Consider the following 9,696-nt stretch of genomic DNA (forward strand, 5'->3'; position numbering starts at 1 on the left):
GTACCAATGCCTAAAGTCGACAACTTCCTCCGTCAGTGCCTTTGAAAGAAACGAGCCCAGAAAAAAGAGGCCCTATGGACAGACATGGTCAGTACCACGGATCTACATCTTCTTAGGATTTGCTTACTTCCAGGGAAGACCTCCTTCGCAAACGTCGTTCTAATCGCTCGGACGACCTCTTCAACGAGACGGTTTGTTTTCAGGCACCGCTTATCTAACGAAATTTATGAATCACTTGATAATTTGTCGGTGTTCATTTGAGTTGAAATGGTCGACTCACCCACTGTCCTTTGGACGAAACACCCCGCTCGGAAATTGTGCTACCGATTTCCACTCGGAACTGTTCCGTTTTCTAATTTTCGGTTCGTTTCGTGATAATCGGACCCGACTGGACCACGGAGGGATATCAATGCGTTCCGGTCTGCGTATGAATTTTAGGTTAACTACAGCACAGGAAATTTTAGGTTGTCTCTTACCTCGCGCAATATCGTCGGACACCACGGAGGATATTCTTTCACCAGGCTGGTTCTGTCGTGCCTAGCACTTTTTCGGCACCGGAATATGCGTCGGGTTGCTTTTTTTCGGAGAAGTTTGAGTTTTTAATCCGCACGTGTCATAAAATTTGCACTCCGGACACTTTATACTGGCACGGACTGGCGGAACGTATGGATTGCCGCTTTACAGCAGCCTTTTGCACCGTGTTTTCATGTATGCGTGAGAACCGTGGATGGCAGAGAATAGATGATGGTGTTGTCGCGTTGCGAGTGGCTCAAACTGACAGTCATTATTATCATCGTTTGCACCGTGGGAAATGTTTTGTCGTTTTTTCGCTTAAAGCTAGGTTTACATGTTTTTAATTTAAACTTTTGTTTCTATTTTTCACATTAAAACAAACTAATTTTTAACACAACTCTACCGTAGCGGAAGAATTTTTCATAAATCGATGATCAAACGATTTATGAAAAATTCAAAAATGCTTCAATCATCCTCCTAGGATGATGGTCAGAGACAAATCGGTCAACTAAACTCTTGAGCAGACCTAAAGTTACAATCGGTACCTTAACCTAACTCAACTATATACGCAAGCCTAGGCTGCTTGCCAAATCTTCTTCTCAACATCGAATAACAGCTTTACTGTACAACTAATCTCCTAATCACGCCAGCTGCTTCTGGCAGAATCTTCGACCTCTCAAATCGTCTCTGACCAAAGTCCTTTCAAGCTTCCACAAATCCGAACCAAACTACGGCAAAACATTCAAATCGGATTTAAGCCTATTGTATTGACTAAAATAGGCGAAATCACACACAAATCTAAAGAAGCTATATTTACAGACTATTTACAAGGACAAAATTGGTTTGTATTGGTTTTGTTTGAGATACTGAGAAAAGACGCATTTACTCGACTAAATTGTCACGAGGCCGGGAAATAGGGTTTTACCGCGCCCTGGGTCGCGTTACCATTCATGACAATCCCCAGTGCTTTAACTCTTGGCCACGCATACGATTTGGATGGATATATTTTTGCCACTATTAGCTTTGTGCGGCGTGTCAACGGATATTCTGTGGAACGGCTCGATTTCTCTCGATCGGCTAACGGCATAACCACCGGCTGTGTCATGATGGCGGTCTTCGGTGTTTATTCTCTCGTGCTCGCTGTTATTTCTCCCGGTTGGAACATGTCCTGTTCCCGGACGACATCTCCTTCTTCTCTCTCTTCCGCATAACCGTTGTTCCCCTGCGCCGGATAGTGGCTGTAAGCCTCAACCCCCGCCTAACAGATTTTTGGTCTGCGACTCGAGGCTTCAACTCCTCCTACCCAGGAACTGATCTGCTCTCCTGTGGACTCCCTGCAACCCTTTTGCCAGGGTACGTTTACAGGGTACGATTTCTCTCGCTTCGTGAACGGCGCGCGGTTCGTTGTGGCTCATTCCCTGGCGCGACGGGAATGTTGATGAACCACATTGTTCGACGACCGCTTTGGTCTTCCTCTGCGTTTGGACGTTGGTCTTCCTCCGGTAGTTGCTTTGCCGATTGATTGTCGAGGTGGAGAGGTAGTTTATTAAAGTTGTTGCTCATCACACCTGACTGTGCCATTTCTCACGCTTGGCGACGGATTTTCCTGAGCATAGTGCTCGTTGTCCACAGACTCTGTCTGCTTACATAGCTTAATATGGTTTTGGACCCTCGCTCGGTTGAGCGGAATCCGCTAGTTCCTCAATCGGTCTGGCGAAAGTGAAGAGAAATGTGTTGCTGTTTCTTCACTTCCTTCGTCGTCGTTGCTCCCAGTGATTGGTGTTTTTCAGCGACCCTTGCTTCTGGTTGGCAGGCATTACCTGCGTACATAGCTTGAACAGTGCCGCTTAATCGGCTTTGATGTCTTTCGCATGGAATCGACCTTTCTTCCCACTCAAAACGTCCTCTAACAGGTACACATTTGTTCCGAGGGCTTCCTTCACGATTGCCGGAACAAACTTCGGCTCTAGCTTGCTGTTGATTTGGTCCGCCTTCGATGAAAGGATGAATGTCCGGCGCCAAACCAGATCTCCGACCTTGAATGACACCGCTCTCGTGCGTAGATTGTGTCGCTGCTTCGCTCGCTCGTGGCTGTTTTTGATCCGCTCGATGATGAGCTTCTGAATACGGCGAATCGTCGACAATCTCATCTCCTGGGCGACCTTTGGATCCTTCGCCGTGTTCAACGATTGCTGTGTGTAGAGATCCGTGTGTAGCAGCAGGTTACGTCCGAAATTGGCTTCGTGTGGACTTACACCCGTTGCTTCGTGTCTCGCCGCGTTGATCGCCGCTGTGATAGCCGGCAACTTGTCGTCCCATTCACGATGATCGCCGTCAAGGAGCGTCCGAATGCAAGTGACCACGACGCGATTGACGCGTTCGGCGTTGTTCGCTTGTGGCGAATAGTAGGCGGTTTTCATGTGGCCGATCTTGTGCTTTGCTAGCCAAGATTTGAAGACCATAGACTCGAACTGCTTCCCGTTGTCCGACAGTATCAGCCGAGGACGTGAGAACTTCAAACATACTTCTTCCTCTAGAAACTCCACAATCTTTTGCGAATCGGCTGTGCGCATTGGCTTGACGATCACATACTTGCTCACCCAATCTACTATCACTAGCAACACTGTGTTCCCTCGCTTAGAGCGCGTGAGTGGACCCACGAAATCGATCGATATCATCTCCCAAGGAATCTTCGCCGGCTTGGGCTTCCCCATTTGCGGCATCATCGTCACGCCGGGCGCTTTGCAGGCTTTGCATGTTGTGCAGTTTCGCACGTAGTCCCTGATTTCCTGCTGCATCTGCGGCCAGTAGTAGTGGGCTTGTAGTTTGTGCCAAGTTTTGTAGAATCCTAGGTGCGCAGCCGCTGGCTCGTCGTGGAATCTCCGGATCAGCAGCAGTCTTTCTTCTTTGGGAACGACTTGTTTCCATTTGTGGTATACTGCTCCAACTTCATCCTTGCAGCGACAGTTCTTGAACAGGGTGTCATTGGCGATACGAAAATCCGGAAACTTGTCTCCTTCACTGTTTACTCTATCCACCAGCTTCTTGTACCACGGATCCAGCACCTGATCTACCGTGAATACGGCTTCGGCTACTATTCTCGAGAGCGCGTCCGGTACTACGTTGATGGACCCTTTCCGGTAACGAATCTCGAAGTCGAACGCATTGAGCCGCAGTAGCCATCTGCTCATCAAAGCTGTAGGATTTTTCATTGATTTGAGATAGCTAAGAGCTGCATGGTCGCAGTACACGATAAACTTGATTCCTTCCACGTATCCTCGAAACTTTTCGATAGCTCGGATCACCGCCAAACATTCTCGCTCCGTGACGGAATATTTCCTCTCCGACGCTGACAGCTTTTGCGAGAAATAACTGATCGAATGTTCTTCACCGTTGATCTCCTGCGTCAGGACCGCCCCGATGGCAGTGTCACTGGCATCGCACGCTATTGCGAACGGCTTGTTGTAGTTTGGCATGGCTAGCACCGGCGCTGAGACCAGAGCTGCCTTCAGTTTGAGAAACGCTTCTTCTGCTACGGGAGTCCACCGGAACTTTACCTTGGCCGATGACAGGTTTGTGAGTGGTGCTGCTAGTTCCGAAAAAGAGGAGATAAAACGTCGGTACCAGTTACATACTCCCAGGAACCGCTGCACTTCCTTCCTCGAAGTTGGGGTTGGAAACTGAACTATTGCTTGGATCTTCTCCTCATCTACTCGCCAGCCTTGCTCGTCGATTACGTACCCGAGGTACTTCATGCTTTTCCTGCAAAACATGGATTTCTCCGGCGATATTGTCAGGTTCGCTTGATGCAGCCGGCGGGCTACTTCTTCCAGCAACGCGATATGCTCCTCGAGAGTTTCTGAGCAGATGATTATGTCGTCCAGATAATGGAAAACGAATGGTTCCAGATCGGCGAAAAGGTGCGTCATCAGCCGCGCTAAGGCTTGACTAGCTGTACACAGTCCAAACGGAACAACTTTGAACTGGAAGTGTCCGCGGGATGGAACCGTGAACGCCGTCAATTGTCTCGAGCCAGGGTGTAGCGGTAACTGCGGGCTACTTCTTCCAGCAACGCGATATGCTCCTCGAGAGTTTCTGAGCAGATGATTATGTCGTCCAGATAATGGAAAACGAATGGTTCCAGATCGGCGAAAAGGTGCGTCATCAGCCGCGCTAAGGCTTGACTAGCTGTACACAGTCCAAACGGAACAACTTTGAACTGGAAGTGTCCGCGGGATGGAACCGTGAACGCCGTCAATTGTCTCGAGCCAGGGTGTAGCGGTAACTGCCAGAACGCATCCTTCAGATCCACTGACGAGATGTATTTACTGCTTCGGAGGTTGTTGGTGATTGCTGCGATCTGCGGAATAGGGTAACCTTCGTTTACCATGATGGAGTTGAGATGCCGGGCATCCAGGCAAACACGATACTGTCCCGTTTTCTTCTTAACCGCCACCAACGGGTTGTTCCACGGGGAAAACTGTGCTTCTTCAATAACATCAAGCGCTATCATCCGGTTGATATCCTTATTCACCTCCTGCAGAACGTACGGCGACATGGGATAATGCCTTTGCTTACGCGGTGGCGCGTTCCCGACGTCGATGCGGTGTTCGTACAGCCTCGTACGTCCCAGCCTGTCTGCTTCCGCTTTAGGGAATTTCCGGATCACCTGCTCCAGTCGCATTCTCTGTTGTGATGACAGCTGTCTCATCTCGTTTTGCATTCCAAGGCTTGGTTCCTCTTTATCCGCTTCTACCTTGCAGCATACCGCTCTAACACCAAACTTGTCCCAGAAGTCCATTCCCAGAATTATACAGTCTGGTATGGAGGGTACCAACAGCACTGTCAGAACTTCGTTGCGGTTGTTGTACACGATTGGAAGGTATACAAAATTTGAAATGGCATGTTTCGTCCCATCCGCTGTTTTTATTCCGCCTATCACTGTTCCTTTCTGCAAGCCGTATTTCTCCGCCAGGTCGACCATCTTTCCTCCAAGTAAGGAGCAGTTTGCCCCGCTGTCTAGCAGCGCCGTTAATTCGTCGCCTAGCACTGATACGACTGCATGTGGGCGATTGTCATTTCCAGGATTGATGATAATTGAGTCTAGGTTCTTGAACTTTGGGATTTCGGAAGGGTGTCCGAAGGGTTGCGGAGAACTGATCCCCTCTATTGTCGGTTCCCCGCTTGACCGTTTCCCGCATCTGCTCGACACGTGAAGCAGCTACGGAGTGAGTAGCCTTTTCGGCCGCATCGGTAGCAGAACAGAATTGCTTGCGGTTTTGGGCAATCCATGAACCTGTGACCATCTTCGTCGCAGTTCCAGCAAACCATGATTGGCCGTTGGTTGCGCGGCATCTCTCGCTGATCCTCGTAATGGATTTCCTCCCGTCTGGTTTGTTCCGGATGCCATCGATGGCTTTGCTGAGGAACGTGGTCTAATGCTTCTTCGATGTTCGGGATTTCCCGGCGCGCTTGCCAGTTTTGCGTTCTTTCAGAGCGATCTAGTAGCTGCTGTGGCTGCCGTTGTTGATACTGTATGAGTTGCTGTCTCCGTGGCTGCATTCTGGGTTGTTCTGCATTTCCGACCTGCTGGCGAACTTCTTCGGGTCGACGAAACTTGTCTGTCAATCTCGGTTGCTGATCGTTTCGAGCCGTGTTGCTCGTACGCCAGGTGTTTTTCTCCAGGTTCAGCTTCAGCGCATTCACCTGCTCTACGAGATCGTTGATGTCATGCTGCCACGTATCCCGTGCTTCTTCGTTCTCTGCTTCGTATTGTGGAATGTTTTCCTCTACTTCTACCGCGTGAACTCTGTTGTAACGGTGCGGTTGTTGTTGCTGAGGAAGCGTTGCAACCCTATTGACGGTTACCGGCGTCGCAAAGTTCGGCTCCAGAAGCGCACTGTGCGGAATTGGAATTCGGCGCTGTCTGTTCAAGAGCATTCGTGTTTCGTCGTATCCGGTACAAACTTCAACCATTTCCTCCAGTGAACGCGGCCTTGCTGCCGTAACGATCGCTGCATAGTTCTCGTTCATGTTCTTCTTCACCAGGAAAAACTTTTCTTCCTCTGGAATGGGCGGTTCCACAAAACGAAAAAGCGCCGAAATGTCGCGAAAATATTTCGCGAACGACTCTTCCCTTCCTTGGAATCTGAAGCTGGCCTCCAGACGAAGTATTTGCGAGTAGCCACTCGGCAGAAACTCTTTCCGAATTTCGCGCTTGAAGTCGTTCCATGTATGAAGTAAACGTTGTGAAGTTGCCCGTGCATACCAGTCGATTGCATCCTCCTGCAGTAGATGCTTGATGGAAATCAGCAGCGTCGCATCACTCATGCCTTCTGACCTCGCAAAGTTTCGACCCGATCCAGGAAAACGTTGAGCGATGTTGTGTCTTTGTCCCCACGGAACTTGAAGGGCCAGTTGTGCACCGCCTTCTGTATTCTTCTTTCTTCTTCTCGCATCGGTCGTGGTTGTTCTCGGCGAGTAAGCCGATCCAGTTCGTCCCTCATTCTCTGGTACTCCTGTCGAATGCGTTGTTCTCTGTCCTGCATCTCCCTCATTCTGGCTTCTAGTTCCTGTGCTCTTCTTTCCGGACCGTTCCAGTTTGGTGGTTCTCTCGATTGGTACGGAGGGGGTGGTGAACTGCTTTGCTGGACTGAATTCATATGTAGTTCGCCTTCGTTGTCGCGTGCTTGGAACGAGCTTGAAAATAGCAGTCCTCGCCCTCTTCCGCCCGAGAACGAATTTACTTGAAGTAGCTGGTTTGATATCGGCGGCGGAGTTCCCAGATTAACAATGTCAGCATCATTGCATCTGCTGCTCCTCCAAAAGCTCCTACTTCTTCTTCTGCGTTGCACCTTCTCACAGCACCAGTGGATTGCGGTTGGTTCACTGCACTGTCACTTCTTGAAACACCATTCACTGCACTTGTTCCGTTCACTTTTGTTCACGTTCACAACAAATTGACTTGCATGATGAGCCTTGAGTGCGTTTCATGCAATTCGACCGGAGGACGGATCAGACTTAATCGGTCGCGATAGTGTGTAAGACGCGTCCGAATTTGGTTTAGTGCTGTACTATCGGCTGAGCGGATGGCCGATTCTGTACTAATGTGCAATTGGTGAATTTGAGCTTCACAATGCTCGATGTTTGATTGTGAGCTCATTATGTGGTCTGAGCTAGTGGGCTTACTGTCTCTCAAGGTCTCCTCTTGAACGAGAGCCTTGAGGCGGAGGATCTTTCCTCTATGGGTGGTAGGACCTAGGTTAACTACGTGGCGTAAAGCCAACTCGTAGGTTACCTCTTCGTCTGTCAAATGTGTATAGTCTATATCAATAATGCGTAAGAGTTAAAGTTAAATTTGACTATCGTAGGTGGGATAACCAAATCACAAAACCAAAATATGACTAAACAAACCAAAAATTTTTCGCTAAACGGTAGTAATAATTGTGGATTTTTAGTTGGGCGCCAGTATTGCGAGTTTTCCGGTTAGCGGTAGAGTGGAAACCACCGAAGCGAACAAAAATGCAAATCTGGAGGGCTAAATCACCAACTACTAATCCCAAAACAACAGATTTCAATTTAATACATGTATTTGGGGTATTTCCCCTTCTTCGAATTTCTCCTTCCTACCTCCTACTTTCCCTTTACTATCATCTCTTACGAGCTAACATTTTTTCTTACTTACAGTAATTTTCAGGGCGTCCCCTAATACTTCCTGCACCACGGTCTCCATACCGTCGGGCTTCGAACAAACTGCTTCCGATCTTCGCACCAGCGCTTTCCCTCTGCTGGAGACCCCTCTGGCCGTCCAGTGCGACCGTTCCTGGAGGGGGTCTCTCCGAGGGATCTGCTTCCGCCTCGAAGTATCCGAACACCTTTCTCCGCACTCCTTGCCTCTGCCGTCGTCACTCTCGCCAGATTGAGCACCCCTCACGTCGATCGTTCCAGACCGCCGGGCCTCTGGCTGACAAGTGCGCCTCATGCGAAACAGTCCTCTGGCCTCTGGCCACACCGCCTTGTGCCTCCCCGTCCTCAATGATGTGGCTTTCCCGCGTTCCGCTGCTTGTGGTCCGTTCTGGTACCAATGCCTAAAGTCGACAACTTCCTCCGTCAGTGCCTTTGAAAGAAACGAGCCCAGAAAAAAGAGGCCCTATGGACAGACATGGTCAGTACCACGGATTTACATCTTCTTAGGATTTGCTTACTTCCAGGGGAAGACCTCCTTCGCAAACGTCGTTCTAATCGCTCGGACGACCTCTTCAACGGGACGGTTTGTTTTCTGGCACCGCTTATCTAACGAAATTTATGAATCACTTGATAATTTGTCGGTGTTCATTTAAGTTGAAATGGTCGACTCACCCTCTTTCCTTTTTGACGAAACACCCCCGCTCGGAAATTGTGCTACCGATTTCCACTCGGAACTGTTCCGTTTTCTAATTTTCGGTTCGTTTCGTGATAATCGGACCCGACTGGACCACGGAGGGATATCAATGCGTTCCGGTCTGCGTATGAATTTTAGGTTAACTACAGCACAGGAAATTTTAGGTTGTCTCTTACCTCGCGCAATATCGTCGGACACCACGGAGGATATTCTTTCACCAGGCTGGTTCTGTCGTGCCTAGCACTTTTTCGGCACCGGAATATGCGTCGGGTTGCTTTTTTTCGGAGAAGTTTGAGTTTTTAATCCGCACGTGTCATAAAATTTGCACTCCGGACACTTTATACTGGCACGGACTGGCGGAACGTATGGATTGCCGCTTTACAGCAGCCTTTTGCACCGTGTTTTCATGTATGCGTGAGAACCGTGGATGGCAGAGAATAGATGATGGTGTTGTCGCGTTGCGAGTGGCTCAAACTGACAGTCATTATTATCATCGTTTGCACCGTGGGAAATGTTTTGTCGTTTTTTCGCTTAAAGCTAGGTTTACATGTTTTTAATTTAAACTTTTGTTTCTATTTTTCACATTAAAACAAACTAATCAGCATCCTGTCGGTGTCAACTAACCCGAAGTGTATAGGACTGGTCCCTAATATGTAGTGGCTCCGTGCTCAAGCCAGCTAATCAAAGAAATATCAAACTTAAAAACCAAATTAATCCACCTAGCTGTGACGATGCCTTTCTCGATTAAATCAAGATATACTGAAGGTGGTAACTTCGTTTTTTCCAATTAATTATTGGCAGTG

General features: G+C 48.7%; 1 long non-coding RNA gene across 1 annotated transcript; it reads right to left on the reverse strand.

The window, feature by feature from the left end:
* Positions 1–8,220: 8,220 nt before the first annotated feature.
* On the reverse strand, positions 8,221–9,290 carry LOC134208369 (uncharacterized). Its single transcript, XR_009978636.1, has 4 exons — positions 9,070–9,290; positions 8,872–9,014; positions 8,718–8,805; positions 8,221–8,662 (listed from the first exon to the last, which is right to left on the reverse strand). It is a non-coding gene; the product is annotated as an uncharacterized LOC134208369 (long non-coding RNA).
* Positions 9,291–9,696: the final 406 nt, after the last annotated feature.

This window comes from Armigeres subalbatus, chromosome 1 (genome assembly GCF_024139115.2).
Source record: "Armigeres subalbatus isolate Guangzhou_Male chromosome 1, GZ_Asu_2, whole genome shotgun sequence".
NCBI classification, from domain to species: domain Eukaryota; kingdom Metazoa; phylum Arthropoda; class Insecta; order Diptera; family Culicidae; genus Armigeres; species Armigeres subalbatus.